The sequence below is a fragment of the Mustela nivalis genome (assembly GCF_964662115.1).
Source record: "Mustela nivalis genome assembly, chromosome: 1".
NCBI lineage: Eukaryota > Metazoa > Chordata > Mammalia > Carnivora > Mustelidae > Mustela > Mustela nivalis.
The window spans coordinates 185,105,047-185,125,249 of record NC_139020.1 but is presented as its reverse complement, the minus strand read 5'-3'; the positions used below and the strand labels follow the sequence as shown (position 1 = coordinate 185,125,249).

General features: G+C 43.4%; 1 long non-coding RNA gene and 1 pseudogene across 2 annotated transcripts in view; both read right to left on the bottom strand.

The window, feature by feature from the left end:
- Positions 1 to 310: 310 nt before the first annotated feature.
- LOC309862883 lies at positions 311 to 2,849 on the bottom strand. Its single transcript, XR_014310771.1, has 2 exons — positions 2,427 to 2,849; positions 311 to 489 (listed from the first exon to the last, which is right to left on the bottom strand). It is a non-coding gene; the product is annotated as an uncharacterized lncRNA (long non-coding RNA).
- A 15,197-nt stretch (positions 2,850 to 18,046) lies between these two features.
- LOC309862106 overlaps positions 18,047 to 20,203 on the bottom strand; it is a 65,915-nt pseudogene continuing 63,758 nt past the window's right edge. Inside the window, exons 11-13 of the transcript in view lie at positions 19,548 to 19,725; positions 18,254 to 18,316; positions 18,047 to 18,144 (exon numbers count right to left, since the gene is read on the bottom strand). The product of the transcript in view is annotated as an uncharacterized misc_RNA (transcript). The remainder of the gene's footprint in view (positions 18,145 to 18,253; positions 18,317 to 19,547; positions 19,726 to 20,203) is intronic.

The following is a 20,203-nucleotide window of genomic DNA, read 5'->3' as shown; positions in this document are numbered from 1 at the left end:
CCCAGAAAGTCTAGTCAGAGCCTCTATGCCCATAACCTCCAGACACATATAGGCTGGTACAATGGCAAACACTGGATAAATATCAGTTTTCAAATACCTCTTACAATTTAAAAAACAAGGGCACCTGGGTGGCTCAGTGGGTTAAAGGCTCTGCCTTTGGCTCAAGTCATGATCTCAGGGTCCTGGGATCGAGCCCCACATCAGGCTCTCTGCTCAGCGGAGAGCCTGCTTCCCTTTCTCTCTCTGCCTGCCTCTCTGCCTGCTTGTGATGGCTGTCTGTCAAATAAATAAATAAAATCTCTTAAAAAAATTTAAAAGCAAGAAAAACATGTTAGTAGACTTGTATTTTCAATACTTGTGTGAAACACAGGTCCTCTGGAATCAGACCTACTTACACTCCAATTCCTCGTCCACCATTTTCTAACAGGAACCCATGAATATTTATATGTAGACCGGGCATGCTCTTTCCATCCCCAGTGTCAGGGTCATCTGTAAAATGAAGATAATGGTGCCTACGTTTCGGTGTTGCTTAAGCCCAAGACAATGCCATCAGAGCTCCTATCGAGACTCTGGAATATGGTCATGCACACCGTCTCATCTGTGACCTTGAAGAGCCTGCCCTGCCTTCTCTGCTCATGAAACCCTGTTCCTTCTTCCAGACCCAACTCAATTCCCCTCCGCAGATTCCCCTGGATCCCTTGTTGGAGTTCTGCCTCCCTTGGGTTACGGAGGGAGCCTGGTGTGGCCCTGCTTCCCCAGCTCCAGGGAGTTCCGGGGTCAGCAGGGATGACTACCTCACCTCGGATGGGAGTTCACAAGATCCCACCTGAAAACACCACCAACGGACATAACTGGATCTTTCCGTTTCCCTAAGGAGTCTGCCAATTGTTCAGCCACACAGTTTGATATTTTAATGCAAGGACATGAGTCCTCCCTCTGCTCATCCCGTCTAATAATCCCTGAGGATCACAGGGGCCAGCGGACCTCCCCACCTCTCTCCAGCACCCCGTCCTCTCGGCTCCCCCATGCCAGCCCTCCTTCTCGCAAACTTGCTGATTCGTGCTTGTTATTCTTTTGGCCAGGAAGGTCCTTCCTCTCCTTACTCTTCACCTGGCTCACTATTCTGTGTCCTTCAAGGAACCCCTGTGACAAGGTCACCTGCCCCCTCGGGCTGCCCTCACGGCACCAGCACACTTGCACCACCCCGCGCCTACATGGCGTCTCTTGCCTGTCTCTCCCCCTTAGATCAGCACTGCCCAAGAGAAGCAAAATGCAGGTCAGAGATGTCATTTTAAACGGTCTTGCAGCCACATTTTTAAAAATGAAAAGATGCAGACTAAATTAATTTTATTCACCTAGCCTATTTAACCCAATATCCAAATATGACCATTTCAACATACTGATATAAAAAGTTACTAAAGGTGTGTTTTTCTTCCTCTTTTTTTATACTAAGTCTTAAAAATCCAGTATGTAGTTTATACCTACAGCACAAATCAGTTTGGGCCAGCCACATGACAGGTGCTCAATAGCCACATGTGGCTTGTGGCTCTCACAGTGGACGGCTTGGCGCTAGACTGTAAGGCCCCTGAGGGCCAAGAACATAGGTTCTTACTGCAGTATCCACAGTAGCAGACTAGGCTTGGCTCAAAGTAAGAGCCAAATAAACATTTGGTTTAAAAAAAAAAAAAAAAAAAAAAACACGGGGGAGGACACCTGGGTGTCTCAGTTGGTTAAGCCTCTCTGCCTTCGGCTCAGGCCATGATCCCAGGGTCCTGGGATGGAGTCCCACATCGGGCTCCTTGCTCAGTGGGGAGCCTGCTTCTCTCTCTGCCTCTGCCTGCTTGTGTTCTCCCTCTCTCTCTCTCTCTGAGAAAAATAAAAAAAATAAATAAATAAAATCTTTTTTTGTTTTAAGTATAAAAAGATCAAATTCTTAAAAATAATTAAAAAAAAAATTATTGGGACGCCTGGGTGGCTCAGTTGGTTAAGCAGCTGCCTTCGGCTCAGGTCATGATCCCAGCGTCCTGGGATCGAGTCCCACATCGGGCTCCTTGCTCAGCAGGGAGCCTGCTTCTCCCTCTGCCTCTGTCTGCCTTTCTGTCTGCCTGTGCTCGCTCTCTCCCCCCCTCTCTCTCTGATAAATAAATAAAATCTTTAAAAAAAAATTATTGGTACAGAGCAAGAAGTGGAGGCCCCGGGAGAGGAAGTGACTGACCCAAGGTCACAGGACTAATGAATAATAATCCACTGCTGGCCCCCGGCTGGAGCCAGATGGCCCCAGTGCCTGCTGGAAACTGTAGGCATCTCTCCGTCAGTCCTTCCCTCTGGGTGCCCACGCATGCCCAGAGGTCATCCCAGAGCATTTTTATTAAAAACGTCACCTTGAAAGACAGAAGTTTGATTTTGTGAGAAAAGTTTTCTATTACCTTGTAAATCCTAGAGACGGGTAGGGATTCTGTAAGCGGCCTTAGCGCGCCCTGCTCTTCCTGCCACAGATGTTATTTTGAAGCTCTCTGTACAGCTACGGTATTACCGGCAGAGATTGCCTTCAGGATTCAGCCTTCGGTTTCTCTAGATGAGGCTGCGGAGTGAATCAGGGCGAGCACCACCTCCCCAGGCGGGAGCGGGGGTGGCACAGGCGTGGGGATCCGTGGGCAGGGGGGAGGGGGCTGGGCTGGCAAATCCTGGGGCACAGCTCACCCTCCCGACCTTGTTCCCGCTGAAAAATCCAAGTTCGGGTAGGCCTGAGAAGTCATTCTCCATCAGAAGGTTACATTGTAAGTGAAGGGACAGTCGTTGCCAAAAAAAAAAAAAAAGGAAATTATAGACGCAAAAAATACGAACTCAGACTATGTTTGTAAGTAGAATAAAAAGAGTGACACGACGATATCACAATACAATCCCATTGACGTTATGAAATTTATTTTTCAGGGCAACCAGGTGGCTCAGTTGGTAAGCGTCTCTGCCTTCAGCTCAGGTCAGGATCCTAGGGTCCTCAGATCGAGGCCCCCTGCCGGCTCCTTGCTCAGCAGGGAGCCTGCTTCTCCCTCTCGCACTCTCCCTGCTTGTGTTCCCTCTCTCGCTGTATCTCTGTCTGTCATATAAATAAATAAAATCTTTAAAAATAAATAAATAAAATAAAATTTATTTTTCACTTGCATATGTTACAAGAAAGAGATCCAGAAGATGATTTTCTTGAAATATTATAGCTCTCATTAGGGGGTAAAAAGTATGAATGATGTTTTATTTTCTTTACTCATGAGTCATCTTCAATGAATGCATTATAGGTGTAAAAAGGGAGAAAGTGAAAATTTTAAAGGAAACAAGTCTGTGCACACACATATACATTCCCATCTGATCCCAAATGTCAATGATATTTAAGTGCTAATTATTTTTGGAAGTTCCCATGAAACTCATTGTTGCTTTAGCTTTTAAGTAATTTGCCCCTTCCATGCTCAAATAAGGTCGGGGACAGAAAACCAGTCCTCCAGGCTTGCAAACAGCTGAGGAATGCAGCCTCCTTTGGTGTGTAAACAGAAACCAGGGCGTGGGAGTCAGAGGCTGGTCCTGAGAGATTTGGCACAGATGCCAGAAGTCTTCTCAGGAACCGAGGCTTATTAACTAGGAAACTGGGGAGCGGCCCATCTTTCTTCTATGTTGGTGATGACTCATTCAAAGAGCCATTGGCCCACAGCAGAATGGGGATCAGGGCCTAGAAGAGTTGTTTCCAAACCTGCTAAGAGTTTCATTTTCCCTACCTGGGTGCTGCCTCCCCAGGCACAGTCTTAGACCCCTGGTTCTCAACCAGGTAGATTTTGCCCTCAGGGAGACATCAGGCAATGTCTGAAGATAACTCAACATCCTACAATGCCAGGAAGGCCCTCTACAACAAAAAATCCCTCAGCCCCTTCATGTCAATGGTGCCAAGGTGAGTAAACCCTCTCTTAGACAATGAAGGAAATTATTTGACTGTTTTGAAGAAAGGCATGTGTTTTGCTGAAGTGAGTCAGATCACCCGCTGACACCTGGCTGTGTTCTCCATGGCCTCCAGGCCAGCGGAGGATCTGGGCTTGTTTATCTCTAGAAATCATTGTCATGTTTTGAGTATTTTGATTATACCACCTATCCCTGTGGATTGGCCTAGAGAAAAATAGGCATGGAACATGAGCTTCCTTCAACATGCCAGCTCCAATCCACTGAAGGGGACTGCCAGGTCGGGTTCTCTGGAAACAGATCTTGAGATGGGGTCTGGGTATGAGATGCTTATTAGGGATCAAACCCATGACAAGAAGGCAAAGAAGCAGGATGGGGCAGAGGGAGAAGACAAAGCACAAACCAAGCCAGACAAAGCTTCAGCCAACCTGGGGGGTCCAAGGGGGGGAGGCTCTGTGGCTGGTCTTTCCCATTGGAGCTGTCTGACAGTGCACTGCAACTGAAACTGAAACTGACCACCCACTCTCCCAGCCACGCACCCCTGGCAGAGTCACTAGGTAAAGGCTGCCCCAGAAAGGACATGACTTCCAAGCAGGGGGTGCTCCGCAGCTGAGGCTGACCTCAAAGATGCTGACAGCTGGACGGTCTGCTCACCACACTCCCTGCAGCTGGACAGCAACTCCTCACTTAAGAGGGAACTGGGAGTGGGGGGCACATTTCCACGTCTATCACGGGGTGCATCCACACTCGGCACAAAGGCGTGCTGCAGTCCGTGAACAATGTCTACCTTGGTCCAAGCACAGAACAAACAGCAAGATCTATGCCAGGTGTTTGGCAGCCCAGCATTATAAAAAGGGACTGACGGCTAACGCTGCTAACTGCAGTATCATGATGGTACTTGAAAATAAACAGGGTCTGGAAGAAAACCCAAAACCGTATATGTCAAACGGGGAGTGGAACCTGCCTGCCATCTAGTTAACTATTGATTGGGCTGGATTAAAAAGGGAAGCATTCCCTTGGTTTCTGATATGAAATTTCACCTTCCTTTGTTTATTCCACATTCAGTCATTAAGTATGCACTGTGTGCCAAGCCTAGGGCTTGACGCTGGAACGCAACAGAGAAGTAAGTCATAAGTAATGGATAATGTCCTGAAATTGTTGAGTTTGCCCTTCTTGCCTGATGAATTTGGCTTTGACCCAATTAATTAGGTCTGTGCCACCAGCTCCATGGGCTCCTTCGGTCTCTTCAGCTGAGCCAGGGGAGCCCAGTACTACAATAATGAAGCCTTTGGAGTTCTAACTAACCCTTTGCTATGCCTCTATTAGCTTTGACCTTGGAAGTCAAGTAAGAAGGGTTTACTGCCATAGCTACAGCATTTCTTGGTCTAGATTAAAACAACTGAATTCTGCCTTGGAAGGAGAGAATAAATGTGCTGGTGGGGAAGAGTTTGAGGGTCCAGCATATTGTTTGAGCCAGAAAGTTCACAGAGTTAATAACAGCAACACTGCTAGTGGCTAGGAATAGTACTCGTAGTAGTAGTTATAATTACAATAAATATAATTGATGACCTATCTCAAACACTATCTATCTGATGTTTTAATAATCTTTTTATTTAAGTGGAGTAGAACTTCCATATGGATTTCTTTTTTTTTTTTTAAGATTTTATTTATTTATTTGACAGACAGAGATCACAAGCAGGTAGAGAGGCAGGCAGAGAGAGAGAGGAGGAAGCAGGCTCCCTGCTGAGCAGAGAGCCCGATGTGGGACTCGATCCCAGGACCCTGAGATCATGACCTGAGCCAAAGGCAGAGGCTTAACCCTCTGAGCCACCCAGGCGCCCCCATATGGATTTCTTGAAACTAAAAACATGAGAGAGGTAACGCACTCAACCGATAGTCTTTGTCCTCAAGTCTTGCCTAAGATCAGGTAGGTTGGTGTCTCTTGAGACACGGCATAATGCCAAACAGAAGCTTGTCCAATAAACACAAATTAAATTTGTTTTAGATCCCGTGGAGTCCCTGGACTGGCCCTCTAGTCATGTGTCCTAGCAAGCAATGTTTGCAATACATCAAGAACATAATAAAACTGCCAATTTTTCTTATTTAAAGCCATCCACAGTGAGTTTATATGACGAGCTACCACAGTGAGATACAGTTAATTACATTCCCAGGTAATTTTGATCCAAAAGGGATCATTTTGCTTTTTCCAACTGAAAATAAATCATTTATTATAGATGAAGGAACGTAATTCTGGAGCTGGATGAAATATAAGTTAACAATAATGAATGGAAACAATTATGCAGATGGTATGATTCATAATATGTTCCTTATCAGCTCGTGAGAAGATGCCTGTTTCCTCTGAGGGGGTTTCTGAATGAGGGAACAACATGTTTCTGAATTATTTAGCTTAGATTTCACACTGTCAGCTGGATTGCCTCTTTGCTGCAATAAAAGAACTCTAATAATTATTGTTACTGCACAAAGGAAAGAGTTGCCTGGTAGGTAGTGAGTTCCCCGTCATGAAGACATTTAAGCAAATCCACTGTCAATGCTGAACATGTCGTAGGGTAAATTGTTCTCAATTAGTCTATTAGATAAGGATTTGACTAGACTATTTTGAGAGTAATTCATTTAATAAGGGTTTGTTGGGCCCTTCTCTTGGGCCAGGTGCAATGGAATGGAACTTTGCACGGGTCATAGGTCTTATCTTCAAGCAAAATACAGTACACTAGGGGCGCCTGGGTGGCTCAGTGGGTTAAAGCCTCTGCCTTCAGCTCAGGTCATGATCTCAGGGTTCTGGGATGGAGTCCCGCATCAGGCTCTCTGCTCGGCAGGGAGCCTGCTTCCTCCTCTCTCTGCCTTTCTCTCTGCCCACTTCTGATCTGTCTCTGTCAAAGGAATAAATAAAATAAAATAAAAAATACAGTACACTAATCTTGTTTAGCTCTGAGGTCCTACAGCTTCGTCTTCTTGAGATTTCTATCAGCTCTCAGCTCTCTCTTTCTCACCTTTTTAATGTTTCCTTGGTCTTAGATTTTTTTTTAAAGAGAGAAAGAGTGCATGTGTGCATGTACAGTAGCAAGGTGGGAAGAGGGAGAGGAAGAAGCTTTAGCTGGCACCTCTCGTCTCAATTTTTAAATGATACCTATTTATGTGTGTGGTTTTTTTTTTAAATATAGAAAGAAATAGGGATGCCTGGGTGACTCAGTCAGTTAAGCTTCCGACTTTTGCTTTGGCTCAGGTCAGGATCTCAGGGTCTTGACATTCAGCTCCCAGTCGGTCTCCGGGCTCAGCTGGGCATCTGCTTGAGATTCTCCCTCTCCCTCTGCCCTTCCACCTGCTCATACATGCTGTTTCTGTAAAATAAATAAATAAAATCTTAGAAATAAATACATAAACCTACAGAGAAATATAAAAAAGAATACCCCACCTTCTTTCTGGCATCAGGTACTGCTGTGTAATAAACTAGGAGCTCCAAACAGCAGTCACTGATTGTTGTAGCTCACATGTGTGAGGGTCGGCTAAAGGCTGGCTGATCGAGGCTGGCCTCACCTGGGTAGTTTCACTCCTGCAGGCCAGACTCCCACATCTCTTGGTGGGAGCAGCTTCCGATGGTAGGTAGATAAGGCATGGAGGGAGTCACTGATCATCTGCCAAGAACTGTTTCCCTCTGAACCACAAGAGAACTGCAGACCCTGGGAGAGCCTGACTGCATCGTGCGGAGAGAGGCAGGATCCCACTCTCTCCCAGCGCCAGAGAGAGCAGGACATTACCCAAAAAGGGGGTGTCAGATCTTCTGGATGCCCGGACAACTGCAGAAGCCTGGAAAGCATGTGGGATAAGGTTCTCTCTTACTGGAATTGAGGGGCCTGGAGAAGCCCCATTGTCACTGTGAGGGCCTATTTAGCCGGAGCGATTCCATCCAGTTAAACAGTGATTTTGTTGTTTATGCAGTAAAACTTAAACTGACCCTGCCCCCCCTCCCCCACCAAGGAACTTACTTAAAAGCAAGTCTGGGAAACCAATCCCAGGTAACAAAGCCCAAATACAGGGGCAAGTCAGGCCAGGTGGAGACATCCAATCAGTGGGGCACATACTGTCTCCCTAGCTACCAAGGAGTGTGGGTCCCGCCTTTTGGGTACCAATTCTGACCAAGGTGATAGGCTAGTTCAAGTATCTACTATAGGGTAAATTGTAATTCAGCTGGTCACTTATGTGTAATCTAGCATGACTGTGCAGATGCCCTTAAAAGCTAGTCTGTAAGGCAGAGAGGGGTCACCTCTTTGTAATAGACAGCCCCGACCGGTCAGTTTGATTCTTGATGCTTGGCATGAAATAAAGCTTTGCTTGACCTTCACTTTGTATCAGTCTCGATCCTTTGATCACGGACCCATTATTGGGAGACCTAATAGTCACAAGGGAGGTGGTGGCCTACTGCTGCTAGACCTTCAGTCCACAGAGAAAGGGACAGCAGCGCCTCCACGCCGGCCTGAGAAAGCCCACAGCACTTCCGCCTCGGCCCCAGAACAGACGGAGGAAAATGACACAAAGCACAAGGGGCCCAAGCATCTAAGGGAGCCGGGAATGTGAGGAAGAAGAAGCCAGTGTTCGGAACAGACCTCTACTGCAAGGAGACAGACACAACTCCAACACACGCAGGACCGAGAATCCTGTGTAATGCGCACACTTTCCCTACACACACACACACACACGCACACGCACGCACCCCTTCTTGGCACTAAAAATATAATCTTCAAACTTAAAAAAATCACTTCGTGGGCTGACCCCGAGGGTGGTCACTGCTGAGACTGAAACTAGTGACCCGGAAGACCCAGAGGAAGAACTCTTCGAAAAGACAGAGCTGTGATCTCCTGGGTGAGAGTCTCGAGAGAAAAGAGAAGAGATTTAGCAGCTAAGTCCTGGAGACCTAAATGGAGAATAATCGACTTCTCAAGGAGGAAAAGAAACAGGCTTCGGAAGAGCAACAATAATTATACAAATCAAGAAGGAAAATACCCCGAGCAGGAGGAAGTGCTGAGCCTAGTTTTTAGTTGATTTGAAAGAAAAGCCTCAGACCTCTTCAAAAATTCCGGAAGAAAGTATTAAGGAAAGAAATGAATGTCCTACATTCCCACCACAAGATAATCCCTACTTACATTATTAATAAAATGGAAATGACATGTATGCAACATTAGAAAATTCAATGGTCCCCCAAACTGAAAAGTCAGCTCTCCCTTCCTCTGCATTCCCCATTCTCCCCCAGACTTTCTCTAGAAAGGTAATCCCTGCTACCCGTTCCCTGTGAATTCTCACCCCCCACCGAAGGTTGTGCATAGATACATCCATAGAGATGTTCATCTTTATCGATGTATGTTCATAAAAAGTCTGCAGTTTCTTAAACTTTACCACCTAATATATCTTCCATATCAATATATACCTCATTCTTTTTTTTTTCTTTTAAATTTACCTATTTATCTGACAGACAGAGATCACAAGTAGGCAGAGAAGCAGGCAGAGAGAGAGGAGGAAGCAGGCTCCCTGCTGAACAGAGAGCCCAATGTGGGGCTCGATCCCAGGACCCCGGGATCATGACCTGAGCCGAAGGCAGAGGCTTTAACCCACTGAGCCACCCAGGCACCCCTATTTCATTCTTTTTAATAACCAATTCTTTTTAATAATGTAGGCATGATGTGATTTCCCAACAGATCCTTTATTCACGCACTCTTTAGTTTCATCCCAGTTATTCTGCTCTTGCAAACAAGGCTCCCATCAGCAACCATCTTAAAAAGATTTTTTTAAAAAAATATACAGGGAAATTCCAAGCAGTGAAATTACCAGGCCAAAGGTACCTTGCATTTTTTTTTTAATATTTTATTTATTTGACAGAGAGATCACAAGTAGGCAGAGAGGCAGGCAGAGAGAAGAGGGGGAAGCAGGCTCCCCGCTAAGCAGAGAGCCCGATGCAGGGCTCTATCCCAGGACCCGGAGATCATGACCTGAGCTGAAGGCAGAGGCTTAACCCACTGAGCCACCCAGGTACCCCAGTACTTGCATTTTTATTGATTAAATGTCTTGAAACATTCTTGGCACAGGGTAGGTACTCAATGAATTTTTCTTCAACGTAAAATGGTCGTATTATTCATCAGGAAGATTGCATCAACTTATATTCCATATTAAAGGCTTTTTACGTCGTTGTTCTTTGTAGAACGGTGCCCACCCCAAAGGATATGTGTGTGTTCCTCGCCCTAGAACATGCAAAGACAATCTTATTGGAAGAAAGTCTTTCCAGGTTTGAGTAAGTGGAGGATCTTAAGATGAGAAGAGCGTTGCAGATTATCCAGGAACAAGTGTCCTTCTAAGAGGAAGGGGGAGGAAAATCAGGCAAGGAGATGGCCATGTGGAGGCATAATGAAGGGTAAGCGGCCACACGCCTGAGAATGCCAGGAGAGCCCCCAGAAGCTGGGAGAGCCAAGGAATGCCTTCTCCCCCAGAACCTCCAGAGAAAGGGGCCCTGGCGACTCTTTGACTGGAGAATTCTAGCTTCCAGAAGTCTTGATGGTAATTTGGGATGGCAGCCACAGGAAGCTCATCCCACCATTAATATTAAGCTGAGCCTGTTGATACAACAGAAACAAGTATCTGAAGTTTGGAGGCAGACAGATTATGACCCAATAGACCCTGTCCTACCCCCGAGAGCAGCCCTCTTCGGCCTCCCCAAATCCCTCCCCTGTTGCTGCCTCCAGCTCCTCTGTTCGCTCTTGGCCATGCCTGAAACTGAGACCTCAAACAACCAAATAACAGAAAGCAAACATCCACGTACCAAGTTTTCTTGGTTTGGGTACAGGCAGATTTAATTCTAATTGATCCAATCCAGACTTTGAAAAACAAGTTTATAAAATACTTTTTTTTCCCCCCTTCAAAGCTCAGGTGGTGGCAGATGGAGAGCCACACATCTACATCCCATCTCATCGGATCTGATCCAGTGACAGTCTTGCTGGAGAGGGAAGAGCCTTTTCCCAGACAGCCTTTGGTCTCTCCCCTGGTGGAGAAGGATGCCATCTGGAACAAGGCGGTCTCCTCCTTTCACAGAAGTCGCAGAGCTAATTACCAACCATTCCAGTGCACGTTGGCTTAGAACCACGGCGTGACCCCCTCTGTATTCCAAGCTTCTGCTCTCTCCGTGGCCAATTTTGACTTAATGAAACTAATCCTGTTTTACACTTAAATAGTGCTTACAGTTCAAATACCGTTGCCAAATGTAGAAGCTCGAATGCTTTATGTTCTTTCTCACAACAAAGCTATAAGATCAGAATAGGGCAGGAATAAACGTACCCATTCTCAAGAAGAGGAAAGCTGAACGTCGGGGAGGCTACACGACTTACCCAAGCTCCAGACTCCAAATTCACTGAGGTCCTCCACACCATAATGCCTCCTGAGGATGGACCCTTATGAGCTAGACATCAATTTAAAATGAGCTTATTTGGGCACCTGGGTGGCTCAGTGGGTTAAGCCTCTGCCTTCGGCTCAGGTCATGATCTCAGGGTCCTGGGATCAAGTCCCGCATCGAGCTCTCTGCTGGGCAGGGAGCCTGATACCTCCTCCTGTCTCTCTCTGCCTGCCTCTCTGCCTACTTGTGATCTCTGTCTGTCAAATAAATAAATAAAATATTTTAAATAAATTAAATAAAATAAAACAAAATGAGTTTATTTATTTTCAGGTACCCTCTCTTGTTGGGAGGTGGGGTATCTCTGGACTGAGAAGAAATCATCTGTGTGTCCACATGCAAAGGGGGATAAATATCTAGGCATTTCTAGCAAATTCATTGCTCATGGTGCACTTTACTTTGAAGAAAATTCATTAAAAAAATATATCCTAAGTTGGATTCTATTTGGAGTTAAACACGGACTTAGCCTCTACCATCAGCATCCTGTTTTCTTGCTATGTCATGTCTTCTGACATCCAGGGAGGGAGAACATCAGAGACTTCATAATTATTTATAAGCTTATTTGTCTAAGTGCATAGCTATGAAAAGACTGGAATTAGACATTTCCTTGGCAAGTCATTAATAAGTAAAGTTTTCAGGTGGTCATTCTCTGTAGTGTTATTAAAAAAAATTAAAAGCAAGATCAATTGTGCTTCTTAAAAATTCTGGAAGAAAAAAATATCCCCTCATTTTTTATGACTACCAGAAACCCTAAAAATTATTTTCTGAAGATAATTCCCATTTCTGTTCTGTGGGTCAAAGGAGTAGCAAACAATTTGAATTAAAGGCAAGAAATCTAAAAAGTCATCTATTCAAATTCATTTACTCACCAAATAGGCATGGCAGCCCCACTGTGTGCCAAGCGTGGGTTGGGGCTTTAGTGGTGAGCAAACAAAATCTCAGGTTGTAACAAGCATAAGTTCCACTGGCCAAAGTCAATGAATGCCTATCCGTCCAATCTCTAGTTTTCCACCAAACCCAGAGACTGTAGGCTGACCCCTCCTGGCGCCCTGACCGAGACACCTTGAATTAGAAGGTTAAAAACACAAATGAAGCAGCTAATCTCACATCCACAATTTAATTTTAGATAGCCAAGTTTTTAAAAATGCCCACAATGGGAAAATGCACACAGAAAAACCATCATTCAGAGACCCAGGAAAATTCTCTTCTTGCGTAGGAGTTTTTAAGGATGTAGACTCCTCAGAGAGGTAGGCCTCTGGGAGGAAGTATATGTTTGCCATGTGCTCCTCTTGATGCCTGGGGGCCCCTTCCACTTTCTTGCACCTGTTCTGCTGTTATATTTATGTGCATTCCTGGAGACTGTGGGGAGGAGAAACAAAACACAGAGAAAGTGAGTTATGATGAACTTGCGAAACTTTTATTCATCCCACAAAGTGTTTACTGAGCATTTGCTAGATAGCCGGCGCAGTGATGAGTTGCTTGTCTTCTCAAATCGTACTCTGTTACCAAAGGAACAACTAGAAGCGAAACTTGAAGCAGCATGTGATTTCACATGCATTGAAAATTGCCTCTTTAGCATGAGAGAGCTCTTTTATGGAAAAGAAACCATCCTTCTTCTTGACCGTGATAGTGGTTACATGAATCTGTATAGGTGATCAGACGTTCTAACACTAATAGACACAGACATATAAGGATATAAGTGCCTGCAAAAACTGGTCAAATCTGAATAAAGTCTATAGTCTGGTTAATTGTCTTGTACCAATGTCAATTCTCCTGGCTTGGGTTCTGTAATTATGAAACACGTTGCCTTTTGGGGGAGCTAGGTGGTGGTTCGTAGTACCTCTCCGTACCAGCGTTTGCATTTTCTTGTGAGTCTATAATTGTTTAAAAATCAGAAGTTCATGAAAGAACATGTCAAGCTATTTTTTTAAGGTAATGTGCCTTACACAGTGTCTGAGTGTTAAATAACCAACCCTTTTATAAAAACAGGAACAAAATAAGGGTACTCTACAAGAGAAAAGAAACAAAATGGGAAACAAGTCCTGAAATAATAGAAGTCAGCCAATTGTTTCTTAGGTGACTAGTATGTAATTAACAAATAAAATAATAATAACAACAATAATAGCTGGGTATTTACTATACTATTTACGACATGCAGAGTCATTGAATCCACTCAACATCCTTGTGAGATGTTACATATATGTTCTAAGCCACACTTTAGAGATAAGGAAACTGAGGCACAGAGATATTAAGTAACTTACCTGTGCCACACGATTTGTAAGTGAAATACTTAGATCTATCCTGCTACGGAGCTCTAAATACCAACCACCTAGGGTAGGGGACCAATGACTTCTTTTACTTTGATTAAGCTCTATGAATAAAACAATGCCTTATGCATCACATTCTGGGATCCAGGGGACATGGGACCAATGCTGGTGTGTTCCGACATCTATAGCAAAACTTGTCTTTATTTTAAGAGTCTCGTCTCTAAGTGTCACGTAACATTTCAATGTGCTGAGTCCACTCTCAAAAACCCATTGATTTCTGAAAAGCAATTCTTAACCCAAGGCCACTGAGCAAGGTTGGAATATACTTCCCCTGGCAAAACCCTCCCCTGACCAAAAAAATCTGTGTCCTCACTCAATAGTGCATGTTGGAACTTGACAACTAATTACTGAGTCACACATTGAATATCCAGCTTCAAAATAAGCCCAATGCATTGGTCTCAATATGCAGTAACTATGTCCTCCATACTGAGAAGACTGACGGGGCTGAATGTCAGTCCAACGCTGAATGGGCAAAAAGTGGTTCAGTCATTGATCTTACCTTCCTGGCTCTTGAATGGTTTGTTTTAGGACAGAGTCTCATTATGCAAAGTGTAATGAATCACTAATTCATTCACATGGGTTCAGGACCTAAAATGCAAAATGGGCTGAATCAAAAGATACCTAAGCATTATACCTGAATCAATGGCTTCTCATCCAAATCAGTCTCATACACAGTAATTTCCTTCTGAAAAACACAAACTGGTAACGATAAAGGTTGTTTGGTAAAATTTGTTTTAATGCATATTGAGTACTGTAAGCAGATGACCTCTTACAAATCACCTCATCTTCCTGGAGTGCAGAGGGCTTGAAGCCTAGGCTCCAGAAACTTCTAGCTATTCTTGCCTTCTCCCAGCTTTATCTCCACAGCCATCTGCTCACCATGCCCTCTCTCTAACTCAGATCTTTTTACTGATGCAAAGTCTCTTGTGTTGGATGGCAGGTGTTATGGGGCTGAATTGTTTCCACCAAAATCCATATGTTGAAGCCCTAACTCCTAGTACCTCAAAATGTGACTATATTTGGAGATAAGGTCTTTAAAGAGGTAAGGTAAAATGAGGTTGCATGGGGGGAGGGGCTTAATCCAACATGACTGGTCTGTTACCAGAACAAGAGCTCAGGACCCAGACAACACTGATGAGGGACAGCCCCGTGAAGACACTGGGGGAAGGTGGCTAACTGCAAGCCAATGAGGCCAATGAGAGGGATTTCAGAAGGCAAAAAACCGGCCAACACCTTCAGCTGGAAACTCTATCCTCCATAACTGGGAAAAAATACATTTTGTTGCTTAAGGCACCTGATCTGTGGTACTTTGTTATGGTGGACCTAGCCAACCAGGGCAAGAGATTAGCTGGCATCAGTTTCCTAAAGGAAGAGGCAGGGGAAGAAAACATTAAAAGAGAACCAGCTCATGAAAGGATGTTACAGTCAATTGGAACTCGGACAGGAATGTCCTCCGTACATGGGGCAGGTGGAGAGAAAAAAGGAATAAGACTAAAAATTTCCTTTCTTGTTTTCACTCCACATTTATCCTTCCTGGAACCAACCTCACCCCTTTATAGTTGTTTATGCGGATGGTTTAATGAGTAAGCCTCAGCCAATTTCAAGATGGATTACATACTCCGGAGTGTAGGTTTTACCATCTGCTAGGAAACTCTAGGGTTCAAGAGCTTAGCTATATAGCATATAAAATCTATTTTCGATTCTTACTGTTAAGTAAAGGTAGATAATGCTGGATTTCCATTTGCCTAGAGTTGTTTTCGCTGAACATACATATAATATTGGAGGCAAATTTTTACCTAAGCCAAATTCTAAGACTGGATCCAAAGTCCAAGTGCTGTAATACACAGGAATTCAACATAAGCAAGTAAGGTGAAATTACTTTATTTCTTTTTTATAATACTTGAACAGATTTACTCTATATTTATATGAAAGAACTTTCCATTGGGCAATAATTATGGAGAAAATGTAGTCCTCTTTTTTCCTAAGATCCCAAAATTATACTTACTGTTACTACCTCCAGTTTTTATTCCTACTTCCAGTAATAATAGTTTCCTTTTGGTTACTATTACCTGTTTTTAAAAAATTAAATAAAACAGGTATCTGATGAGTGGCTTTTATAAAACCACACAATTCTTAATAATCATGTGACAATGAATAATCTGGATCTTACTTGGAACAAAGCTTCTTCCTCTGCATCAAAGGAAAATTTGATGAAATATCGGCTTCATTATGCTAACACATGGCAGAAGAGAATTTCAGTTTTTTGGAGCACATGACAATTATCACACCTCTCCCACTCCTGATTTTTTAAAAATGCTTTATGGAGAGTAATAAACAGGTCTCATTAACCATGACCACCCTCCTCATTAAATCATAAATTATCTCTACTTAATTAATACATATTCATATCCAACTCTATTTTTGAACCCATGGTATTCTGCACCCTGAAGAATTGTTTTTGGACAATGATGAAAGAAGCTGCATTTTCCTATTTGTTTCTTTGAACTCACATAGATTCAAAGAAAATACAGAAAGGGCACCTGGATTTATCACCCATCTCCAGGCTGGTTCCCAGTGGTTGTCCAACACCTGCCCGTGAACTGCTGGACTCAAGATAATATAGGACTTGTCTGCTCACAAACTAGCTAGTTTAAAATATAACGGTACATGGGGCACCTGGGTGGCTCAGTGGATTAAGCCTCTGCCTTCAGCTCAGGTCATCATCTCAGGGTCCTGGGATCGAGCCCCGCATCGGTTCTCTGCTCAGCAGGGAGCCTGTTTCCCCCTCTTTCTCTGCCTGCCTCTCTGCCTGCTTATGATCTCTGTCTGTCAAATAGATAAATAAAATCTTTTTTAAAAAAATAACTGCACAGAAAGTCTGTTTCAGATGTTCAAAGGTAGAACCCAGGAATTCGCTGTTGCTGTTTTTTAAAGAAAACTCTCCAGCTGTTTCCGAGATAGAGTAGGTTTGAAGTGGTGGTAAAAGGGACCATTGAGTTACAAACGCCAAGTCTCTTCTCTGTGTCCCTCAAAAGCAAAGTGAGACAGAGCTCTCAGGGTAGGCTCACCAAACCCAACTGATTACAGTTCTCTCTATCAGGGGCTTAGAAAGAAAGTCACATACTAGGATTGGGGCTTCGGGCCTTCCTTGGCCACTTTATGACAGGCTTCCATAGTGCTCCTGTATCTCCAGAGCAGAAAACATACCCAAGAAACCAAGTCAGCAGAGCGAAGATGTAAAGGACATCCCAGTCACCAGATTTGTATGCGTTGATAGCTGTGTACAAAATGGTCAGAGCTTCTTCTGGCTGGGAAATGTTATTTCAAAGCAAGAAGAGCATTATTTTATGTTTTCAGGGAGCATCTGTTTATACATAGTAACGTCAGTATAGAGCTGTGGTCCTAGAGCGGAGTATGGATTCACGATGTACAGATTTTTTAAACACCACAGGTGATTCTGAGGAACACCTGAGCCTAGAAAAAGCATCAATTTAAGGATCTGAAGACTTGAATTGTATGCAATGGCCACTCTGTGAACTTGAACAAAACCATTCCTCTTCTTTGACCTCCTCTTTGTCATCTATAAAATCAAGAGGTTGAAGTAGGTGGCACAGGAGGTTCTTTTAGGCTTGTATGTCTCTATTATCTGCTCTACACAGGATAAACCCTTTTGTGCAGCTTGAGAGAACAGTGTGTACTTGAAAATCAAATATTCTGTGGACGGGTTTATCATCTATGTTGTAAAAAAAAAAAAGCCTCGATTTCAAAGGATAGAAGATAATAGACTAGGCTAACTATAAAGGGTACAGATCAGACTTTATCCTTGGGTGACATAGAAGCCATTCTAGAGTTCCTCAGAGGTTTTGCATATCTACTTTTGAAATAACAAAATACCAAAGAGTCTGTTAAACTTCAAAGGATTAGATCAAAGATTAGATGAGATGACAAATATAAGCCACGTAGTAGAGTGTCCAGCACATGGTGGGTGCCCGCTTCTGTGAGTAACAGAGACACGAGAGAATAATGTTGAAAAGAGCCCATTTGTGGAGATTTTTAACTGATACACTTCACTGACTACTGGGTCTTTCTGGTGGATGGAACTTTAATCAGCGGGGGTCCTCTACGCTCCACCTGCAATGATCCCAAATTTTCTCTCACCCACACACTTTACATTCACAGATGCACCCTCCAAAATGTGGTCTGGTGGCTGGATGGGGTAGCGTCCAAGTGGGACGGCATATGGCTGAACTTGCTGCCCTGAGTAGCCTTTCAGCCTTGCTGGATGAGACTTGAATTTATAGTAGAATATTCTCCACACCCACACCCAAACCCAAATTAAATTCTATAACTTTACTTCAGAACTGGTGGTCAGAGAAGGTGACCTGTTGGTCCTCTTCACGTAAATATCCATAATAGCAGTGCCCGTCCTGAGCTTGTTGGCTTATTATCTGTTACGTGTGCCACAAGATGGTACTGCCACTGCAGGTCAGCTCCAGATTCACATTTTAAAAGGATTCTTCACAACTAGAAGTTAATTTAATTTTTAAACTTAATTTCACTATTAATTTTGGAGCATTTGAACCTCTAGTTGGGTCAAATCCACGATCATTTCCTTCAAAAGAGATAATTCAAAAACTGTAAGTATTTTAAGATACATTAGAAAGTTTTTTTAAGCTATCTTACATTGCTTTAGAAACACAGTGTGTGTAAATAAGATTTATATTGTTCTCTGAATTTCTATATCTATAAAAGGCTTATAATAACATTAAAATCAATAAATGTACATAATAAATTTACTAAATTATATATTACAAGCAATAAATTCAGTTGGTTAGGAAAAACATTGTTTCAAAGGTTAAGATCGTGAGTTTGATCCCCAAACATGTTCAGCAAACTTCATACTATAACTAAACTACTCTACATAATTGAGTTTCTTTCCTTTATCTTCCACTTAGAGCAATTTTATCCCCACCTCTGGCTTAATGTGGACCAGTATCAAATGGGCTAGTCGGACCACAAGTATCTACTAAGCCTCTACTAAGTTCAAGTTGAGAGTCAATGACCCTAAGAGACACTACTGTAAACAAGATACACATAGTTCCCACCCTCATGAAACTTACTGTCTAGCAAGAGAAGCAGACATTGAACTAGTTGTTATAATTAACTGGCACTGTGTCTACTGATCACGCTCCTGTTCTTTCAGACACGTGACAGTAGCTCTGACCTTCATGCTCTAGATACTTCTGGTTATACTGTCTTAGGATTCCACCGAGTTTTCCATTATAGAACTTGTCATAGGCAATAATTTTATAATTGTTTACAGTACTACTAACGTAGTGAACAAGTTCCACGAATCTAAGATGCAGATCTGACTTGTGCACTACCACGTACTCATGTCCTGGCACAGATTCAGTCTCCAACAAACTTCTTCCTTATGTCACCAGATGATGAGTGAAGTTGATAGGAATGTATGTCAATCCAAAAATAATACAGTCAAAAGCATCTATCTTAGTGAATCTGTATTAGCGTCACGTGGAATGGTGGCTGCGGTTTCCAGCCAGTGCCGTGGACGGCAGATTTCATTCCTTTAACTTAACCTTCAATGTTTCCCGTGGGGCCCAAAGACGCTTCATTGTCCAGCACCATGGAAATCGCGGATAGCTCCACCGTCGGGGGAATGAGATCCGACGTGTGGAAGTGGAAAGATCTCCTTGAGGATCCCTAATGCCGTAGAATAGCTTAATCTTTACAAACGTAGTTATTTCTCAGATTGTAGCATGTTGAAGAGGGAATAACTAATGTCAGTTTTATACAAGCTCATGATTAAAAGAAATAATAAAATTATCCTCCAGAAACCATCTCCCAGTGCATTTCAAAATCCTGTGAATGTCTGTCGTGGCAGTTTAGGTTGAAGCCACTGACGTTTGTGTCAGCAGCAGCGTTGTCAAAAATGACTGCCTTACACAGAGAGGGTGCACAGACAGGTGCTTCATCATTCCTGTCTCCAGCGTCAACAGTGACCTGTCAGCAACGAGGGAGGAAAAAACATCGCGTCCACGTCATATGACTATTAATACACGAAATCAGAAATAAGCATCTGGGTAGAGACGGATCATTTAGAATTATTAAATAAAAAGTCTGGAATTTTGAGTTTGAAGCAGTGTTCCCGCAGATCTGAGTTCTGACTGTCAACCAATGAGTCAGTGGGCTTATTATTCCTGGGTCAGCCGTGACCTTCAGTGCGGCCATTAGGGAGAATTTCTGGTTCATTAGAAGAACAGCAGAAAGCTCACAAACTACATAAATGATAGGAAAAGCAGAGCTGAAAAAATGATGCCTCTAAAAATCATAATCCCTCGAGCCCTTGAAAAATCTGTGCTTAATGGCGACCAGACCCTGAATTGCTTCCTCTTTTGTAACTTAGGGGCCCCCTCTGCCCATTCTCTCAAGCACAATACTTTTTTTTTTTTCTTAAAGTAACAATATGATTACTTCAGAG